Below are 23,185 nucleotides of genomic sequence, written 5' to 3'. Positions count from 1 at the left end.
ATAATTTTAGTTTTTTGAGGAACTTCCATGCTGTTTTCCATAGTGGCTACACCAACTTACATTGGTCCCTTGGACTAGGGGTCCCTTATCTCCACATCTCACCAATATTTGTTATTTGTAGACTTTTTGATGATAGCCATTCTGACAGGTGTGAGGTGATATCTCATTGTTGTTTTGATTTGCATCTCTCTGATTGAGATGTTGAGCATTTTCTCATGTGCCTATTGGCCATCTGTATATCTTCTTTGGAAAAAGGTCTATTCAGGTCTTCTGCCCATTTTTAATCAAGTTGCTTGTTTTCTTGATATTGAGTTGTATAAGCTGTTTGTGTATTTTGGATATTAACCCCTTGTCAGTCATATCATTTGCAAATATTTCTCCCATTCCATAGGTTTTCTTTTCATTTCGTCAGTGGTTTCCTGTGCTGTGCAAAAGCTTTTAGGTTTAATTAGGTCCCATTTGTTTATTTTTGCTATTATTTCTTTTGCATTAGGAGACAGATCCAAAAAATACTACTATGATTTATGTCAAAGAGTATTCTACCTATGTTATCTTCTAGGAATTTTATTGTTTCCAGTCTTATATTTAGGTCTTTAGTCCATTTTGACGTTATTTCTGTGTATGGTGTGAAGAAATGTTCTAATCTGATTGTTTTACATGTAGCTGTCCAGTTTTCCTAGCAACACTTATTGAAGAGACTGTCTTTTTTCCATCGTATATTCTAGCCTCCTTTGTCATAGACTGATTGGCCATAGGTACATGGGGTTATTTCTTGGTTCTCTATTCTGTTCCATTGATCTGTGTGTTGTTTTTGTGCCAGTACCATGCTCTTTTTATTACTCTAGCTTTGTAGTAATTTTGAATTCTGGGAAGGTGATACCTCCAGCTTTTTTCTTTTTTTCTCAAGATTCTTTTGGTAATTTGGGTCCTTTTGTAGGTCAGTATGAATTTTAGGATTATTTGTTCTACGTCCGTGTAGATAGGGATTTTTGATAGGGATTACGTTAAATCCATAGATTGCTTTGGGTAGTATGGCCACTTTAACAATATTAATTCTTCCAATCCAAGAGCATGGGATATCTTTCCATTTCTTTGTATCATCTTCAATTTCCTTTATTAATGTTTTACAGTTTTCAGAGTATATGTCTTTCACCTCCTTGGTTTATTCCTAGGAATTTTATTATTTTTGATGCAAATTTAAATGGAATTTTTTCTTTTACTCTCTCTTTTTAATAGCTCATTATTACTGTATAGAAAATCAACAGATTTCTGTATATTAATCTTATATCCTGCAACTTTGCTGAATTCATTTGTTATAATAATTTTGGGTTGAAAACTTGTAGGGTTTTCTATCTGTAGTATCATGTCATCTTCAAATAATGACAGTTTTACTTCTTTTGATTTCCTCTTTGATTTCTTTATTGACCCATTGGTTTTTTAGTATCATGTTGTTTAGTCTCCACATGTTTGTTCCTTTCCCCATTTATTATTTCTGTAACTGATTTCTAGTTTCATATTGTTGTGGTCAGAAAAAAATGCTTAATATAATTTCTATCCTCTTAAATTTGTTGAGATTTGTTTTGTGGTCTACCCAGTGATCTGTGCTTGAGAACGTTCTATGTGCACTTGAAATGAATGTGTATTCTGCAGTTTTGGGGTGTAATGTCCTGTAGATATCTATTAAGTTCAAATGGTTTATTGTGTCATTTAAGACCACTGGTACCTTAATGATTTTAAATATCCTATAATTTTATCTACAAGATACATTTATTTAGACTTTTAAGAAAAATAATATACAGTAAGTCCCCTACATACAAACCTTCAAGTTGAGAACTTTCAAAGGCGCAAATGTGCATTCACATGTCCAATCATGTAAGGTGTGAGTGAAGTTGCAGCTTGCCCTCCATCTCCTATTGCTGACAATCCTTCAGCTCTACCATCTCCCACATCCTTTCCCTCCTCCAACAGGTAACTCTTCTTACCTGTTCACTTGATGCCAGCCCCTGTATGCCAGCTGTTGTACTATTGTGTTTTTCAAGGTACTGTAAGATTAAAAACGTTTTCTTTATTTTTTGTGTTTGTTTTTTATGTATTATTTGTGTGAAAAGTATTATAAACCTATTACAATACAGTACTATATATCTGACTGTGTTAATTGGGTACCTAGGCTAACTTTGTTGGACTCACGAACAAATTGGACTTATGAACATGCTCTCGGAATGGAATTCAATCATATGTAGGGTACTTACTGTATTCAGGTTAAAGGCAAACTTAATATGATTATTCTATATCTATTATTTGTAACCAAAATAATACTGTTATCTACTTGTAAAAACATGTAAGAAAATATCAATGAAATGGAGCTGACCTTCCTGACCTTTTTGCTTTTTCTGAAATTCTGTCTCACCATACTCTGTTTTTATATGAATCACATGCCTAGTATATTAAAATTTCATTTCTCCTCTGCTACATTGAATTTTTTGACTTGTACTTTGATACATATTCATTTTCTCTACCCCCAAAAGCCTGTCTCCCATTTCTCCACATATCATAATCATAATCATTCCTCAAGAATCAGTTCAAACCTTTGTGAACCTTATCCTACTTGTGAATGCAGAGATTCTTTTTATTTTCAACATCTTTTGTTGCCATAAAATATGTTCATATCCAGCAATTGCAATTATTTTGTGTTGTGATTTTTCTGTTTACATTTCTGGGTCTCTCACTTGTGCAAACTAAGGTGCAGATAACATCCTATTCTTGTATCATCTGTGTCTGGCATAATTCCTATCTTATAATATGCATTCATCAAATGTACTGAAAAGATGATCAAATAAGTCACGCTGATACTACAGAAAATAGTCAAGGTTTTATTCACTGCAAACAGAATGTATTGGTTGAATTTTTCCTTTGTCACTGAATATTTGGATACTATGATGATACTGCATTAGAGAGCTTGGGAAATTACTGGGTCCATTAAACTTTTTTTTTTAAGACAAATTTATCTCACAGTACCATGGAGAATAAACTAGAAGCAACTGACAGATTGACATAAGAAATAATAGAGGGGGCCTCCCTGGTGGCGCAGTGGTTGAGAGTCCGCCTGCCGATGCAGGGGATGCGGGTTCGTGCCCCGGTCTGGGAGGATCCCATATGCCGCGGAGTGGCTGGGCCCGTGAGCCATGGCCGCTGAGCCTGCGCGTCCGGAGCCTGTGCTCCGCAACGGGAGAGGCCACAACAGTGAGAGGCCCGCGTACGGAAAAAAAAAAAAAAAAAAAAAGAAATAATAGAGGAAGTCAAAACAGTAATATAATTACCAAAATATGCTGAACAGCTGAACTTGGGCAAAGACAAAGTTAAGAAAAATGCAGGGCTTCCCTGGTGGCGCAGTAGTTGAGAATCTGCCTGCCAATTCAGGGGACACAGGTTCGAGCCCTGGTCTGGGAAGATCCCACATGCCGTGGAGCAACCAAGCCTGTGAGCCAAAACTACTTAGCCTGCGCGTCTGGAGCCTATGCTCCGCAACAAGAGAGGATGCGATGGTGAGAGGCCCATGCACCATGATGAAGAGTGGCCCCCACTTGCCACAACTAGAGAAAGCCCTTGCACAGAAACGAAGACCCAGCACAGACAGAAACAAAAAACAACAAAAAAAGATTCCACATCTTCCCCCAACGTTGGTTTTAAAAAAACAACAACAACAAAAAAAAGCAAAATCTTTTAGAAAACAAGATTTGGTGCTGTAGAAAGAGGAGTCTCCAATGGACAAGGATTATTATTTGAGTGGCATTTATAAAAATATGGAATGAAAGAGGATAAAAAGATTTTATTTAGGGCTTCCCTGGTGGTGCAGTGGTTGAGAGTCCTCCTGCCAATGCAGGGGACGCAGGTTCGTGACCCGGTCCAGGAAGATCCCACATGCCGCAGAGCGGCTAGGTCCGTGAGCCATGGCCACTGGGCTTGCGAGTCTGGAGCCTGTGCTCCGCAACGGGAGAGGCCACAACAGTGAGAGGCCCGCATACCGCAAAAAAAAAAAGCATAAATTAAAGAATTTCACTGTACACTAAAACATATAAATTAAGCTGACTACAACAAAGAACAGAATGGATACAGCTAAATTTATGAATCTAGAAGAATTTATAAATTTAAATGCATACATTAAGAAAGAATACAAGCTGAAAACCAATGTTTTAAACTTACTTCTTAAGAATTCAGTAAAAGAGCACAAATCAGCTTGAAAGAGTGAAAGAAGTATTAAAGATAAAAAAAAATTTTCATAGAAAACCAATAAACCATAGAAAAATATCAGCAAAGCCAAAAGTTGTTTCTTTGGAAAGACTGATAAAATTGATACACCCCGGAATGTGAATGAAAAGGGGAATGGAAAGGTAAAACAACAGTATGGATCCTTAAACAACCAAACAAAAAGGGGTATTATAAACAACTTTAATCCAATAAATTTGCACATTTAGCTGACATGCATTTTGGGTGCAAGAAAATTCAGTCTTTGTAAATTTTCAGAGAATCATGAAAAAAGTAAACACTTTTTTTTGTGTGTGTGTGTGGTGTGTACGTGTGCATTTCAATAAGGCCAGCAGGTATAATCTAGACAAGGACATTACATGAAAGGAAAAATAAAAACTAATCTCATTCATGTTTCATTTTACAAATTGAAAGAAAGTGTAAAACTTTTAAAGAAAGAAATATCTTGTTAATCAATGGGAAAAAACTCAATATTGTAAAAATATCCATTCACCCCAAATTGATCTATAGATTCAATGCAATGTTATTCCAAATGCTAAAGTAATTTATAGAAATTTACAAACTAAATCTATAATTTATATTAGGATACATTAGAATGCATAGGACCAAAATTAACCAGCATAATCTTGAAGAGTCTGAGAGGACATGCTCCACTATATATCAAAACTTACTGTAAAATTACAGCAGTAAAAACAGTGATGTATTTCTGTAAGGATAGTCAAATAGACCAGTGGAGGTGAGCTCTATGATTTGTGTAACTCAACTTTGACAATTCTACCTTGCTTTTCACTCCCATAAATCTTTAAGGCTATGGCATATTTTTTAATAATGGCAGTGGAGGAAAAGTATCAGGATTATTTGATGCAGGGGTGGCTCTCTCTATATCCTTGGTATTAATTGGCAAAAGCCTTGCAGCAGAGTAAGGGTATGAATCTTACCAATGCAATTTAAAGAAAATAGATTTAGACCAGAAGGAATTACCTAAGTAGGAGAGAGAGAGAACGTGAAGCAGAAGAATAATTAACAAAAATATAGTTCTCTGGCTGTTAATATCAGCTTTGGTGAAAACAAGACCTTTAAAGGAGAAAAAGAGAATATTGGTAGAGGATGAATTAAGATCAGATTTTCTGGTTGCTGAAAGCCTTCCCATGCTTCAGTGGCCACTTTAGCCTCCATACTTACTGGAAGAGTAAATCACTGATAACTGTTGATTTCCTGCAGACCATGGAATCTAGAGGGCAGGCCATTTAGTGAAGAAATCACAGTGGAAGACTGACTAATTTTTGCCAGCAGAATAAACACTGGGAGGGGGGTGGAGGAGTGTCTTATCACTTATACTAGATAATGCTGATTTAAAGGGATTATTTGGGTTCTCAACTAATTCCAAGAGGCTGCAAGCTTCTGTGAGGAGGCCAATGTGGGTAGTATGAAAACTAATCTGTCCCAGTGGGTGAAGATAAAGGAGTTTTCAGATATATGTATATGTGTACCAGATATCATTGAGGAGCTTTGTATTTCACACCACTTTACAAATCTACTTCTGATTTTTAACTGTTTTTAACATAGACATATTCTCTTATCAGCTGTTTTGTTCCAATAGAAGTGCATGTGTGCATGAACAATGACATATTTGTGAAGGTTCATCATAGCATTGTTCATAATAGTTCAAAAATGGAAACAAGGAAGATTTCCACTCACAGTAAAATGGATAAATTGTGTATACATAGTTGAATTCAATAAATAAATATATAAAACATTGAACAATGTGGGGCAAAATGGATAAGTCTCACAAATATAATACTGAGTTGAGGAAGCCTGGAACAAAATAACGCATATCGTATGCTCTCCTTGTAAATAAAACTCAGAAAGAGACAAAGTAAATTTTGTTGCTATAATTCAGGATAGGGTTTAACATAGGATGAACTCAAGGGGTACAGCTGGAAGAGTGTATGAATGGACACCTAGATGTTAGACAGCTGGTGAGTGGCAGACCAATGATTTGGACTTAAATCAACTAATTATAAAATCCACATTGTATTCACTGCACAGCAGTGTTTCCACACTAAAAATCTTTCTTATATCACTAAATTAGTCAAGTTCATGTTTCAAGATTGTCATATATCCACAACACAAGCAAGCTAGTCCTAGATTTTACAACACTTTAGGGTATCTATGTATTTCTACTGGTGGCTGGCCATGCATTTCTCCATGCAGCTTCTCCACTTAGCTTACCTGATCTTCCTCACACTATGGCAGTCTTAGAAATAAGTGCCAGGCTGGGCTTCTGTAGCTTGACATTTTTAAAAAGTCACAAAAATTCTGTCTGGATTAAATTTGCCCTTTAATTATCATTCTGCAGTGAAGGATAATCCAGTATTTTCTGCTATGTATTTCATCTGTCACTGGTCAACATATTTCTCTTTCCAAGTTTTGTAGGCAAAACAAAAATATATTCCAGTTATTTCTGTTTAACAAATCATTCCAAAATGTAATGTCGTAAAGCAAAAATATATTATATCATGGTTTTGTGGTTTGACTGGGTTCATCCTAGCTGTCTTTTTGCTGGGGATCTCTCATGTTTTCAGACAAAAGTTGTATGGGATGGAACAATCTGAATGTTTAATCAGATAATTGGATTTATAGATCACATTGTATCACTTCTAACACCTTATATTCTTTATGAGAAAATCACAGGAGGAACCCAGATTTAAGTGTTAAGAATCAAAAAAGACTGGAAATACTGGGGAATGTGCTTTACTTGGGGGAGGCGAGCAGATTTGTGGAGACGAGCGACCACAGAATTTTTCACAGAAACTTACTTATATTTAAAACTCCATGTTATTTTCTTAGAGATGTATATACACACAGACATACAAATTTCCACAACTAAATTCTCAGCTTCCTTTACACTTTGCAGCTGATCATCTTTGGGTTCCTTTGTATAATCTCTACCCTATCCAGTTTCTTCATATTTCTGGTATGGTAGGGATTACTCAAAGACTAAAGTAATCCAAATGTCATTTATCCCAGTTCAATGCTGTAGGTTCTCTGTAACACCTAAGGAACAAATATACGTGTATATATTTTTAGATCAGCCTCCAGGGGAAAAAATATTAGTTAGCTTCCTTAATTTACAAAATTTTACAAGATACATACAATCAATTTGAAAGATTCCATTTCACACAAACTTTAAGTGGATCATTTTTTTGTTGCTGTTATAAATAGTGCAACAAAGTATTGTTTGAGTATAACACATTTAATCAACTAGCTTTGTGCATTGTAGTTTTAGCACACAAAAAAAAAACACATTATGTCATCATTTGAGGAAAGGTCACTTGTCTCATAGGGTGATTTTCTGTTATTTGGACATTTTCTTATTTTCAAGTGTTGTCATATCTGACCTTTAGCTTAGAGGTAACTTTTGGCCTTTTGCTGCTACTGTTTCACTAAATACCTTTAAAAATAAAATAGCATATTGCAGAGGCTGGTGTATTTAGGGAAGTGTAGCAATACAAATGCAATGTAAAAAAATACAGGAGAAAGAAAAATAGATGACTATGTATGCACTGTTATACTTTCTAAATGGTTCTTGGATAGCAGAAAGTATAAAAGCAAACTTACTGAATGTTTCATGCTGGGAGATCCTTATTTGTGTCCATAATTTTGTGGGGTTTGTGTGCCTGTGTGTGTGAGCCAGGGTGGGGGTGGGGGAGAGGTGGTGGTAAGTGAATTGCAGTGTTTAAAAACCTTTGATAGGGATAGGAAGCTGAGGGGAGAACCCACTTGTGGATAATTCCTACTGCATGCAAGTAGTAACTCTTGCTTCACAAGTGTAGAATCTCCTCAAAAGTCTAGATAGACATATTTAACAAATCTCAGTTTTCATGAAAGGGAGGAAAGCAGTGACTAACATTTATGAAGGCACAGATGTCATCTCAGGAGATAAATAGATAAAATGGGCCTTAATATGTAGATTTTTTTAAGCCACTAAAAACTTTGTGAATCTAATACTGATAAAATTGACCCCTGAATAAACAAACAAACAAAAGCTACATGTGAGAAAGCAAATGTATGGTGTATAAAAGTTTTGGTCGGAAAATACTACTTTATTAAATTTAAAAGAAAACACAAGCAAGAGCTGTATCTTCATTTAAATCCATGATCTTCAAATCATCTTATCTTTACATTGTTGTATGACAAATTGTCCCAAACTTAGTATCTTAAACAACAAGCACCCATTATTTCACACTTTCTGCATGTCAAAAATTTGGGTCATTTTAGCTTAGGATCTCTCATGGATTTGCAGTCAAGATGTTGGTCAGGGCTGCAGTCATCCGAAGCCTTGACTGGGGCGGGAGGATCCACCTTCAAGCTCACTCCCGTGGTTGTTGGCAGAGGTCTTGGTTCCTTAGCATATGGGCCCCTTCATGGTGCAACATGGCACCTGCTTTCTCCAGAGGGAGGGAAAGAGGTAGAGAGAGAGGTGGTGCTGGTGGTGGTGGGGAAACAACACACAAAAGGGAAGCTGCAGTGTCTTTTATAACCTAATTGAGAAGTGACATACCATCACTTTTGCCATTTTGTGTTCATGACACCACAGACCAACTGTGATATTATGTGGGAGAAGATTATGCACGAGAGAAGGAGAGTGGGTCATTGGGAGCCATCTTGAGGTTAGCTACCACAATACCAAATGGGATATTTAAAACATAGTACATCTATTTCAGTCTTTCTAAAATCCCTATTTTATGCAATTTCTCTTTCTATAAGTATGATAAATAATTTAAAGATGTATTGTGCTGATACACATAAATGGAATCTATGAATGTTTTATAGGTATATATAATGCACATATGTGTGTGTGTCTGCTATTCAATTTATTTTCATTATGTACTTTCCTGTTTCTCTTTTGTTTAGAAATAGAAAAGGAAAATTCTTGCCATGTAAATTTTTACATTCTAATAGGAAAATAAACTATTACTTGGTCAATGCCTACTGAAAATCATTCCTTAAAATCAGGCAAATTCTTTAAGAATGATATTATATATTGATATTATTTTCTGAGTAGATTAAAGTGATGAATGGTAGCTGGAGTTTTCCTCTGGCATGCATAAAATATTCTAATACAATATCATTGAAAATATATGTTTTTATGTGCATTCATATTTTAAGTGATAATCTCATATTAAACCAGTGATTATTGACAGGACATTCATCTTGGACAGTCAGACACATATAATTTTCAGGTTCTATTCTACAATTATTATTTAATAGTTCCTCCTAATTTAAAAATTTCATGGAGATAAATACAGTATTTTCTCTGAGGGATAATTCTGTGCAATTTTGTTGAATTGTAGGGCATGACAAATTAATTTTAAGCTAACATATGTCTGAATTGATTAGCTTATACATTATATCATTACATTTTAAACATTTTAGTTAGCCATAAAATGCCAATAACTCATAGATTTCCTTTGAAATAATTTACACAGGTGACATTAAAAAACTATATTAAAGAGTGTTTTTCTTTTTCATGAAACCAGTTTGGGGACACGTTTTTGTTGTACAGTATCAATTTAAATCTTAAATAATTTAAGCAATAATTTAAATCTTAAATAATAATAAGCAATAATTTAAATCTTAAATTCTTACAGGAAGTTATGACAAATCTTAGCTGTTAGATATTATTTAGCTTTCATCACACATATTGTCATCATATCCTTCCTTAGATTTGGTAACTGGCTTAAGTTTTAACTGGGATTAGGTGTTCTCTGTACCAAGAGGATAATTGCTAAAATCAGTTCTTTTAGATCAGTTTCCATGAGCTGTTTTTTCCTCCTCTCTCCTCCTCTCACATCAAGGACCAGTTTAGAGAGATAAGGATGACATTAGTGCTACTGAGTCATAGTCCTCCTTTGTGAAAATATAGCTTATTGTAAGTTTGCTATTTGTATATAAATGTATTGTGATTAGTGCTTACTTATTTGCATACATATCCATTTAAGGAATAAAAGTTAACTGTAAAACTGCATTAAATATAACACTTTGTCATTTTTAGCATTAATTTTCATTTTTTACAAAACATTTCTTTAAGAAAATTGAGATATTTACAGTAACAAAATCAATCACTTTGAATATTAATGGATGGCACCAAAAAAAGGTTTATTTAGATAAGTATATAATTTTAGTATACATATATGAATACCTATCTAAATAATCCAAATTGAAATTTATTCATTTGAAGACCTTTAAATTGAACTAAATAGTCAGCCACTTGCCACATTATCTTCTTTTATCAATTCAAAAAATTTCTGAGGTTAAGTATTATTTTCTTTTAAGGAAACAAGAGTAGACAAATCAAGTGACTTGTCTCAGGGCCATGCAGGAAAGCAGTGGTAGAGACAGAAATAGTTGTTTTAACTTCTAGCAGAGTTTTCAAAACAACCAGAACATCTATTATAGAAATGTCCCCAATGGCAAAAAATAAACAAATTTTCCAGTTTAAAATTACTCCCACTTATACTATGCCACGAAAGCCGCTCTCATGAAAGTCAAAGAGGCATTTCTAAGTCTTCACTGTATGTCACCTTTTCTTGCACAGAACAGCCTTCCTCCTTGAGACACTCCTCTTGTCCTCCATATTGCAAATCTGGGTTTCCTTTGCTACTAAAGTCTTTAATCATCTTTCTCAGCTCCACCTTCACACACTGTAGTTTTTCTGCACAAAGGCTTGCGTCATTTTCTCCTCTAATTCTGTAAGAAAAATGGTTTTGTGCTGACTTCTAATTTTCCTTCCATCATCTTTCTAGCTTTGCTTTCTGATCCTTCCAGGTTAGGAGTGAGAAAAGAAAGACCTTGTCTCATACTGCCTGGAATGTGGCAGGATTTTGGAGATGTTGTATTTCTTATCATTTCCTAAGTTTCTTTGGAGATAGCCCATGCTGGTGTTGCCATGGTTACTCTCTCTTTTGGCTGGTCACTTCGGACTTGATCCACAAACCTGAGCAGCCAGTGATCTTCTACCTTTTATCTTCTCAGACCCCTTCCCTGTCCAGGGAGCCATCATGCACAGGATATAAGACAATCCTATGCTGTTTCTCTCCTGTGTAGCCTGCATCTGATTCACAGGAAATGCTCAAGCAGCTTTGCTTCAGCCAAATCTGAAAATGGAGTAACTCCCAGGCCACAGCCTTTAGTCTGATGCCACAGGTTGCTTCATCCAGACTTTTGCTCCTTAGATTCCTCTGGCAGGACTCAGACACAAGCCCACCTCTATCCACCCTGAAAGATAAACATATTCAATCCTCCAAGTAATCAAGTAATTGGATGAGAGCCATATTCTCTTGGATTCTGCCTAGGAGGCAGCATTCTCTTCACTTTTCCCTCAGTGGCCCAGGCTCACAGTTCTTTCTAAAGACATATTTTTTGAAAACGATCTCTCAGTCTCCATTCTCCTCCCCCTTTAATACCCTTCGGGAGTGAGGAGTTTCTAGAGTTATTTTTGTATCCAACAGTAGAATTTACTTTGGAATGTGGTTCCTCTGATATCTCCATTTTAGCAGTTGATTGTAATAAATGAAAAAAATCAATGAATAAATGAAGTTTCTAAATTTATTTCTCAATTCTTCCTTTTATGAACGTTCTTTCAACCTTTCTGTTTGAGGCAATAAACTAAAGAATTTTCTGTTAGTGCTAATGATTTTCAGAATTTGCTAATTTCTTTAAATTTAGGACAAAAACTGCAGTAGAAAATTTGAGAGAGCTCATAGGGAGCAAGGTTTGAAGTGGGGGGTGTGTATAAGGAGTTAGGAACCACCTATCAGAAATTCAGGAATCCTTAAGCTGATGTGGAAGAGTACAGAATTTATATTAATAGAATTGTCCAGTTTTCACTTTTCACGATTAATACTTAACTAGTCTAGGGAATTCACTGGCAGTCCAGTGGTTAGGACTCTGAGCTCTCACTGCAGGTGACCCAAGTTCGATTCCTGGTCAGGGAACTAAGACCCCACAAGCCACACAGTGGGGCCAAAAAATATATACTTATCTAGTCTACGAGATAAAAATATTTCAAGAAAATTAAAAATATATATATTTTACGTTTCAATGAACAATTTTAAATTCAATGTAAAAATTAATGAAGTATAACAGTTGTCCAGGGAAATATGATTTGGTGAAGATTGTGCAAATGAAAAATCTGGTACTGTTTCAATCATTTGAGCTGAAAGAGTTTACCAGAGTTCTAATAATATCTGAAACATTTACATCTGATCTGAATCATTTTCAGTTCTGGTGTATAAAGCAGGGAAGCTAATGTGATATTGTAAGGAAAAAAATCCACATAATGAGTGATCAAAGAGACTAAAGGGTTCCTATTATATGTCTTAGATTTCATTTTACCTCTTATTTTTGTGTAGCAGTGAGGTGTGAAAACTGTTCTTTGGTTGTTTTAAGTATCAGTAAACTGCATCACACTATACTTCTTTACAACTTAATGAAAGAGGGTGAGATTCACTTTACAATTAATTCCTACATATAAGTGAAAAAGGTATTATTCAAATGGTGTTGTAATTCTTGTTCAAGTGAAATTTTCCAGTGAATGATTCATTAGCTCTTTCAAGTCTATTCAACAATACTTCTCTTTTGTAATATCTTTTTTGCATTGAAGAGCTTTCCAAGGCACTCCTTTTTTGTACAATTTACACTCAGTGAAGATTAAGTTATTGAATGAAATATACTTTCACTGGAGTGCTAGGTAGCCATTGATGACATATATAAGATCTAGCTTAGGGGCAATGTTACAATCTCACCCAATAGAGGACTAAATAAATGCATTTTTTAAATAAATGCAATTTATTAAAAGCAGTTTTTAATGTTATTATTAAGTATTTAAAGTTCTTTCTCATGCCTAACTGCCTAGAATTTAGAGAATTTTGGACTCTTTAGTCTAAAAGAGGTTAATTTATTTGTGTTGAATTATTGCGTGATTGGTCCTAAGGAATAAAGGATTTCAATCTTCTGAAAACTGGTCGGTGTTATGGACTGCATGTTTGTGTCCCCCACCCCCCACCCTGCCCCTAAAAACCCACTAATTCATATATTGAAGCCTTAGCTCCCAATGTGATTGTGTTTGAAGATGGAGGCTATGGGAGGTGGTTAGGTTTAGTGAGGTCATGAGGATGAATCCCCATGATGTCATTAGTTCCTGTAAAAGCAGAGAAGGAGATTAGAGATGACTCTCTTTGCCATGTGAGGAAACAGTTGGAAGGTAGATAACTACAAGCCAGGAAGTGGGCTCTTACCAGACATTAGATTTGTTGGTGCCTTAATCTTGGATTTACCAGCCTCCATAACTGTGAGAAAGAAATGTTTGTTGTTTAAGACACCCAGTCTCTGGTATTTTTGTTACAGCAGCCCAAACTGACTGAGTCAGTTTCTTTTTACTTCCAAAGTTAGATTGCTTTCCCATCCTTCTGCTGTGTTGGCAAATGTATTTAATTAGACGTTGAGATTCTGAGTAATAGCCAATCTGTATCATAATTTCTTTAAAAGAAATTTGAAGATGTCAGTTAAGGAGCAATACAGAGCAATATTAATGTTTTCTTTCCAAGACAATTTTCATTCACACAAAAACTGCTCGAGATCGTATGTAAAACAGGTACTGCTTGCTCTGTGACTGAGATGCCCTCAAAAGGTTAAATTCTACCTTTAAAGTGACAAAAGGCTTATCTTTAACAGCAGTATTATTAATAATTCCATTACTGTTCTTATTCCATTTTCTTCTATTTTTCACAGTGTGGCTAAAATTATACATTGCATATTATCTTCTACAATGCTAACATAGTCATATAGCTTAGGACACAGGTTTGCCATCATCTGAAAGAAGGCTCTTTTGTAGTCATCTGTACTTAAAAGTATAATCAGAAATGTTTGTAAGACTTTAAAGTAATCGTTAAATTTAACTGATGTTCTAGAATGACTGCCTTTTTCATTCCACAGCTCTGAGTCTTCTTGTGATTAGGCCTAAATTAGAAATACTTGGTATAAGAGAATATTTTCCTTGTCAGAAAAGTGACCTTTTTTGTCAAGTGTCAAAAAAGTGAATCCTTTGTAAGAAGAATCAAAATTATTTTCTTTTTCTATACATTTTTTCAAGGTCTTTACAATTCTAAATTGTATAAAACAATATTAAGTGCTCTTGTTCAAAATATGTGGGATCTTATCTTTAAAAATCTTGAAAACCATAATGACAAAAATATATATATTTGAGTCATCATAACTAATAGCAATTCATCATAATTTGATGAACTTGCTGGACAAATAAAAAGTCTTTATAAACCAAGTCCAGTGAATAAGAAGAGCTGTCAGGCTGGAGAGAACTATTGGTGAGCCGAAGTGTGAAATGGAAATAAAAAGTTATTTTTCTCAATTGCTCTGTGGACATGGTTTTTTGTTAACTTAGAATAAGAAATGTTACATTTTAAAATATTAAATGGTTTTTCACAAAGATCTTTAGAAATAAATATGAGCTCTCATCTTTGTCAAAATGCATATTTATAACAAACGTATTATCCTTCTTTTAGTGAGAATTATCCTTCTTTTAGGAGTAATTAATCATGACGGACATATTGCCCCATAGGTTTCTCAGGAAGATATAGAAAACCCTGAAACTTTATAGAAAACCTTTTCCTTAACTTCCGAAACATAAGGGTTGATGTAATCAGTCCATATCTTTGAATAGATCACCCCCAAAATTCAAACTCTACAATTATTCTCTAAATATTAATCTCTATTGTATACAATGTACTAATTATGCTATACATACTAATATATACAAATAATTTGGGGAGATTATAAAATACATTAAAATTCATTCTATTGATTTTTTAAAATAAACTCTTTCTAGGACTTCCTATTTTTGGTGGCATTTTCTTTTCTATTACAATTATTCGAGGACCTCCTTCACCACCTTCTTCTCCCATTCACAATGGTCATCTAAATATTTTACTTTTTCTCCCTTGCAGGTATGAGTACTCTTTTCTTTGCAGATAACTTGTCTCCATGCTCTATCCCAACCTTTTATCTCTTGTAGCTTTTATATTCTCTGTCAGGACTATTTACGGGTGGTAATGTAAATGAACAGCATGTAATGATTTGTGGTTTTGCTGAAATCCCAGGGTGAATCACACACACTGTGTACTGGTGTGGGGAACAAGTCACTGGGCCAGGAAAGTACCTAAAAGAGTCCCCATGATCTGACCTTCACCGTTTTTGGTCCTTTTCTCCTATAAACTAATCTTCCTGAATTTATTTCGTTAAAGAAAATGAGAACTTTTGATTCTTTCTTAATATAACCATAAAATGAGAACTAAAAGTTTGTTCTTACTATAAAATGTATATATATATTTTTTTAAAGATTACATTAACTCCCATAAACCACTGAATTTGATTCCTATTGTAGTTCTCTAGAATGTACTATTTAGTTTAGTAGCTCAGTCCTTAGAAGATTAGGATCTTTTCTTTTTATTAGGAACATGAGATTTACTTCTTCATCTTCAGGTGAAAACTGCTCTCCAGAGCCACCTGATAACTGAATCATACCTGTGTGCTCTGGTCGTCCCTAAGACAATCCTTGAAGGAGCCTTGACTGTGACTGAGCAGTCAGCCCATCCATCAGTTGCTTTCTCATCTTTGCCTACATGATCTACATTCCTGCTTCTTTTCCTGAAAAATTATTTCTCAGTAAGTTTCTTCCAAAAATTAATTTCATCATGAAATTAGCTATATCCTGAATTTGATTTGGAGCATATTGTTTTAAGCAGGACTCAGTGGAAATGAGGAACTACTTGAAACAAAAATGGACCAGGGATAGAAAATAAAAATCATTGCTTCTGGAGAATAAATTGTTTTTCCTTTTGCCTCCAAATGGTATGAAAGTCAATGTGTAAAAATTTATCCAAGAAGAACATTTTGATGAGTTAAATGAGAGAGGCTTCTACTTGGGGAATTTCATGGAGCATGTCCCATTTTCATCTCTTCACAGGTCAAGAAATCTAGTATCTGTGGAAAACTAAAGAATAGGGACAGTAGAGATATACAGTAATAACATTTTCCATGATTTTTATAGAATGAAAGCTAATGTTATTGGAAGATTTTTATATAGATATAAAAATTGTGAAACATTAGTAATATTTATATTTTTCCACAAATTAGCACAAGATTCTTAATACTAGAGATAAATATAATTAACACTGAAGAATTGTTTAAAGTAGCTGTAACTGCCATTATTTACATGTAAAACTTGAGGCTGCAATATTGAAATATTTACCATATCTACTTTTAAAAGAATTGCATATAATAATCACAAACACTTCATAAATGAGAAAACCAGAAAAAAAGGAGGGACAGAAGTAAGTATATTAACCACAAAACCTTATCACAGACAAATAATATTTTTGTTGCAAAATGATGTTTGGAATAGAAAAAGTAAATGTATATAATTGAAACTCTACAAATGAGGACCTGAATTAAATATAATCTTAATATTTCTCACACCAAAATATTACTGTATTCTGTTTTCTATATTTCATATTTCAAATACAATTTTAATTTGTATACTATATTTCAAATACAATTTTAATTACAAATACTATACTATAATTACATTGTTTGAATTATGTAAATAAATATATGTGCACACTCAAGTCATATATATAATATTTATTCACATTGTGTGCAAAAAGACTTGAAATTTAGACAAGCACTTTTAAAATAAGCATTTTAAAATACTTTTTCACAGTGGAACTTTGTTTTTTTTTTCAAATGAAACCTTGCTTTTATAAAATCAGCACACTAAGAAGAAAATATCAGATCTATACAGATACTGCCTATTCCATTTTCCCCTCAAATCTTCTTCCTCATGGTGGACCCTGGGGTCCTCCTCAGAACCTTCAGATTTGGAATTCAGTTTGAAAGCCACTTTCTACATGCATCCTTGAAAATAGAATTGAACACAACTACATACTCAAAACAATTCACTTATACAAAGCTTCACCATGGATCCATTAACTGAACCTTGGGTCCTTTAGTAGAGTTCATATAGTATAAGAAGAAAGAAGAAATTGCCAGTGAGAGTAATAGCACTAAATGACCCCAATGAGGTTAGACACAGTATGTTAGGCTCTACTCCTAATGAGATCAAAGTGCCAAATAATGATAAGGATAGAGACAAAAAGGATTGAGGAAGAGGATGAAATTTTTAAAAATAGAGGTTCTTAAATGTCATGCAGAACATTTTAGACTTGGTTTGATGGGAAATAGAGAAATGTTGAAAGCATGTAAAATAAAAGAAGCTGAACTTTTAATGTAATATGCATTTATATATGCTAACAGAGGAGAAGCATTACTCTTCAACCAGCCAGCCATACATTACTAAATGTCAGTTATCTTCTATTTGGCTTTTGGATTTCCATGGGACTCTCTAATTCAGTGCATTTCAGGTATTTGCCTGTCCCGCCTGTGTTCCTCTGAACTAGCCCTGAAATGAGGAAACAAGTTCAGTGGGGCATTGTGTGATCTGCTGTTGGACTTCACTGCTTATGAATGATCTTTTCATATGTAGTGCATCCCCACTCCACTTCTGCTGTAGAAACCACCTGACTGCTGGGCTTAAAATTTTTTTAAATTTGATTTTGCTATTAAGAGATTCCATCACCCATCTGATTTACATTTTTCATCAGTAAAGATTCTTGGGAACTCTTCATACTCCAGCATTGAGAGGAGTAATGTTTGAAACGTTTTAGTAGTGACTATTATACGTGGCTTACAAATCAAGCAGTGAAGGTACTTTATTGCTACACATCTCTGTTGACATCACAGACATTATTTAAGGAACAAAGGAGAAATTCTAGTTTGCATGGTGTCACAGCTCACTAGTGGTGTGGTTCTTGGCCAGAGAAGGAAAGAGCCTATAGTCAGCAACTAACCAGGTGTCAGCATGAAGCTTAAGCCAGGACTGTGACTGAGAGAGGAAATCAGGAGCCAATTTTAAAAATGTGGGTTTTATTGTTTTTCATTATATTGATCCTAATATTTAAAAAAAATATTGCTTTATAATTGCAAAAAATGCTAGTTTCTTACCTCTAAATAGCAATGATGAGTTTTTTTTAAACTGAAGTACAATGGACTTATGGTATTATATTAGTTTCAGGTATTCCACATAGTGATTTGATACTTTCATATTATGCACCATAAAAAGTTGTAGTATTGTTGACTGTGTTCCCTTTGCTATACCTTACATCACTATGACTTATTTATTTTATAGCTGGTAATTAGTACCTCTTAATTACCTTCAACTATTTTGCCCCTCTCTCCATCCCTCTCCCCTCTGGCAACCACTAGTGTGTTCTCTGTATCTGCGAGTCTGTTTCTGTTTTGTTATATTTACTCATTTTTTTGTTTGTTTTTTAGATTCCACAGCTAAGTGAAAACGTTATACAGTATTTATCTTTGTCTGACTTACCTCACTTAGCATAATACCCTCCAGGTCTGTCTGTGTTATTGCAAATAGCAAGATTTCAATTTTTTTTATAGCTGAGTAATAGTCCACTGAATATATGTACCACATCTTCCTTGTCTATTCATCTGTTGATGGACATGTAGGTTGCTTCCATATCTTGGCTATTGAAAATATGCTGTAGTGAACATTGAGGTGCATATATCTTTTTGAATTAGTGTTTTTATTTTCTTTGGACAAATACCCAGGAGTGAAATTGCTGAATCATATGGTCGTTGTATTTTTAATTTTTTGAGGACCCTCCATACTGTTTTCCATAGTGGCTGCACCAGTTTACATTCCCACCAACAGTACAGAAGTGTTCTCTTTTCTCCACATCCTCGCCAACACTTATTTATTGTCTTATGGATGGTAATCATTCCAACAGATGTGAGGTGGTATCTCATTTTGGTTTTGATTTGCATTTCCCTGATGATAAGTGATGTTGAGCATCTTTTCATGCGCTTGTTGGCCAATGATGAGTCTTTAAAGGCCTCTTTACATGATTCTATATAATCATTTCTTAGGAGCTTTTTGCAAAATTGTCACTCAAATTAGAACTCCTTTACAATATCAAGACCCATCTTATTTAAAATTCCATATATTTCTTAGAATTTTGGATGAGTTCCTACTGCATGTAGCTGATTTGCTAGTTTGACTAGAGTATAACATAATCTTCTTCAATGTCAAATATATTTTGGGAATCCTTAGAGATTATGTCATGCTTGTTACAATTTCAGGTGGGTTTATCATATCCCAAAATTCTTTCATTATTTGTTTAATTTAATTGACTATGCTTACACTTCAAGTGATCTGTATATAACCCTGCTAAAAATATAATTTAAATTATACAACATTTCAAAATGGAAAATTAATAAACAACAGTAAAGATCTCAAAAGTCACATATTTCAAGGTCCCTTTTCCTCTTTAAACTCCCTGAAAGTTAACAAAATGTTTTAAATGTATATTTCTAATGTATTTAATGGAATACAAATTTACTGGGAAATATAATTTTATAAGTCATTTTTAGTGGTTCAACAAAAGACCGTAAGGGAAATGAAATAGAGAAGTTTATTACTCATAGGCCCTGGGGAGGTACATGGCATGCCTCAAGGGGTCACATGGGGAGGTCAAGGTAGAGTGCAAGCAGCAGGGTGTGGGAGTACCTGCCTTTATCAGGGTCTGGGGTGGAATGCTCTGGGGTTCCCGAGTAAATGCCAGGTTGGTCAATTCAGACCAAAAAGAGCAGGGCTTTGGTAAACTCCAGTGTGGGTGGGTGACAGGGAGTCTTACCTAAGGGGCACACAAGAGGATGGCCCTGGGAGGCATGAGAGATTGTTGCTCACAAGGGCTATTGGGGAAGTCATATCAGGAACTTATATATGCTTGTGACTCTGTAGGCTGTTATCCAGGGTATGCAATCACGGGAGGGGCTAATGTCACATCAAGGACCTGCAGGCTGCTTGGCTACACAAAATAGATGCTGACGCAGTGGTATCATGGAGTAGTTTAGCTACTTGACACACACACCCAGATCAGTACACGCCACACTGGTGCAAGTTGGATAAGGTTGGTGAAATGTATGAATGTCAATATATTGTTTGTGATATTATACTGCAGTTTTGCAAATTTCAGTGGTGGAAACTGGGTAAAGTATACACATGAGCACTTTGTATAATGTACAACTTTTGGTGAATCTACAGCTGTCTCAAAATTTTTTCAATTAAAATGTAGAAAAAGATACATATTCATTATAAAATACTTAGAAAATGCAAACAAACCAGAAGAGGAAAGTTGCCCCTGTGTAGATATCTGTGGTCTCTTTTTTTCTCATCTTCTTCAGGGCTCTATTTGAATTTTGCATCATCAAAGAGCACTATCCTGGCCACTCTACATAGAATGCAATAGTGCATGAATTACAATGCAGTAATCTTGTACTGTATAACCCTATCACTCGCCACGTCTTTGTTCATTTCACTTATTATCCACTGACATAGTATTTCTGCATTTTAAAATTGGTTGTTTTCTTGTGTATCATGAAAAATCCAGGAGGATGAGGTCTTTTATTCATTCTTGTATTGCCAGTTCTAATAAAGTGACTGACATTGTAGGAGTTTGATAAATATTTCTGTATGGTTAAAAATGAATCATTCTACACTTACTGCTTTATTTGCTTGTCTATCTTGTATTTAATTTTTTTTTATAGTAAGCCAGGTTGTACTTTGTGCTCATAATATAATGATAAAATCAACAGACTAGATTTCTACCTACTTAGAAACCTAACTCTATTTTTACTATTATATAATTTTCTAAAATAGCACTAAAATAGTTACTAAGTATTCTATTAAATGAATGAAATGCAATTTATCAAATATCTACTTTATACATCATTATGATTTTAAAATGTGGGCATTTATAAACAATATTGTGATGAATGAACTTGAAGTTAATATTATCTCTTTATGGGGTTTATTTCCTTGGGATAAATTCTGAAGTTCATATGTATAATGTCATTGGTTCAAATACTCAGATCCTATTAGAGCTAATGAGACTCTGATATACATTGTGTTTGGAGTGGAGACTTGGGAATATTCTAATTTAGTCATTTTCCCCCCTCTTTTACTTTCTTAGTAATGATCACCAACATCAGTCTATTCTTGATTACTCACAATTGGCTTTCCTTATGCCTGGATCCTGCACACAAATGTTACTAACACACAATTCAAATTTCTGTCAAAATTACTCACTGCTATGCAGAGCCTTAAAAATAATAAACATTTTGGTTTATTTTAGTTCATTTGACCACCAACTGGTTAATATCTGAAAATAATTAACTTTTTTTTCTTGTATGTCTGTGAATTCTCTTTACTTATATAATTTATAATCCATGCCTCTTCATTAAGTACTTTTAAGTTTTCAATTTGTTGTTCATTAGAATTGTCCAAAAGATTATAATTACCCAGTCTTAACCTGTTTCCAGATATATAGCAGTAATCCACATAGTTTGAAAAGACTGCAAGCAGGGAGTGAGAATACTAGAAATAAGTGGGGAACCGATTTCCAAGTCTTAGGGCAGCCTATTAGCATCAATATGTTACAATTTATTTATATTCCTGCATTTGAATTTTTTCAATACAAGTTATAAGGATAATGGTACTTTGGGCCTCCTCTATTTAGGTTTGTGATTTTGAAAAGGTCCCAGGGCTGCCATCACAGTCCACCGGGTACTGAAGAACTAAAAACTGGTTAGTTTTTTTGAGGATGGTGAATACTGGCACTTGTGTTACCCTTTCTTATTCTACATCATTGCTAAAAATAACATCACATCACTTTCCCAGTGAACACAGGTATAACATTAGAGCTGTTTCCCACAATTGTTACACTTCTACTAGAGTGGGTGTTTGACTTGAAACTCATTTTCCACTTCTTTTCTGGCTGAAAGTTAGTTGATGATCCTGACTACATGACAACTAAATAGTTTGTCTGATGCAGTTTTCATTGTCAACAGAGTCTATCCCAGGTGAGGTCATTGTACTGTGGTCAGAGCAAACAATATTAACTGAGAAAAAGGAATTGTATACAATTTTTAAATACTATGCAATTATTATAGCCCCTTTATGACTTGTGGGAAGTATTTCCATATCCAGTGTATTGTAATGGAGGAAATAATAAAACTGGAATTGAAATGGACCTCATACATTACCTAGTCCAAACTCTTTAGTTTTTATTTGGGGAAACAGAGGTTTAGAGAAGTTCAGTGACTTTTCCAAAGGTACACAGCTGCTGAGTGGTAGAGGCAAGTTCACCAGTGTATCACCAGTATGACAACCCTGGTGGTACCTAATAACATTAAGAAAGCAACGTCTGTATATAGTGACTGTATAATTCTTGTATTAGAAAAGTGCACTTACAGATTATGACACACACATTTAAACTGAAAGCCTGTATTAAGCTTATTTTAGAACAAATTGAATGCATCTGGAAATATGGGTTCTGTTCAGACCTTCAAAGGTAATAGACATGAGTACAATGAATGCTGAGATTAACATCAATTTCTCAGAATGAAATGGAAGATTATTCTTTCTTAACATGCTACACATCTGAAGTGGCTCAAGTTTAGATGAGCACTCATTAGCTTAATTCATAATTATTTTAAGGAGTTCATCGCCACTCATTTTTCTTTTCACACAGTTCCTAATTTGTAGCAGTCATCTCATGGTTTTGTTCATTTGACACATCTTAAGATATTTCTTAGAATTCAGTAAGTGTTTGTGAAGCTCTATAATGATTTATAAACTATGTGTCAGTGTGTAATTAACACTAGTCAGATATGTCTTAGTCTGAGGAACTTCAATTTAAGAGATAGC

The sequence above is a fragment of the Mesoplodon mirus genome (assembly GCF_964341445.2).
Source record: "Mesoplodon mirus genome assembly, chromosome: 5".
In the NCBI taxonomy this organism is placed as follows: Eukaryota; Metazoa; Chordata; class Mammalia; order Artiodactyla; family Ziphiidae; genus Mesoplodon; species Mesoplodon mirus.
This window is presented reverse-complemented; position numbering follows the sequence as displayed.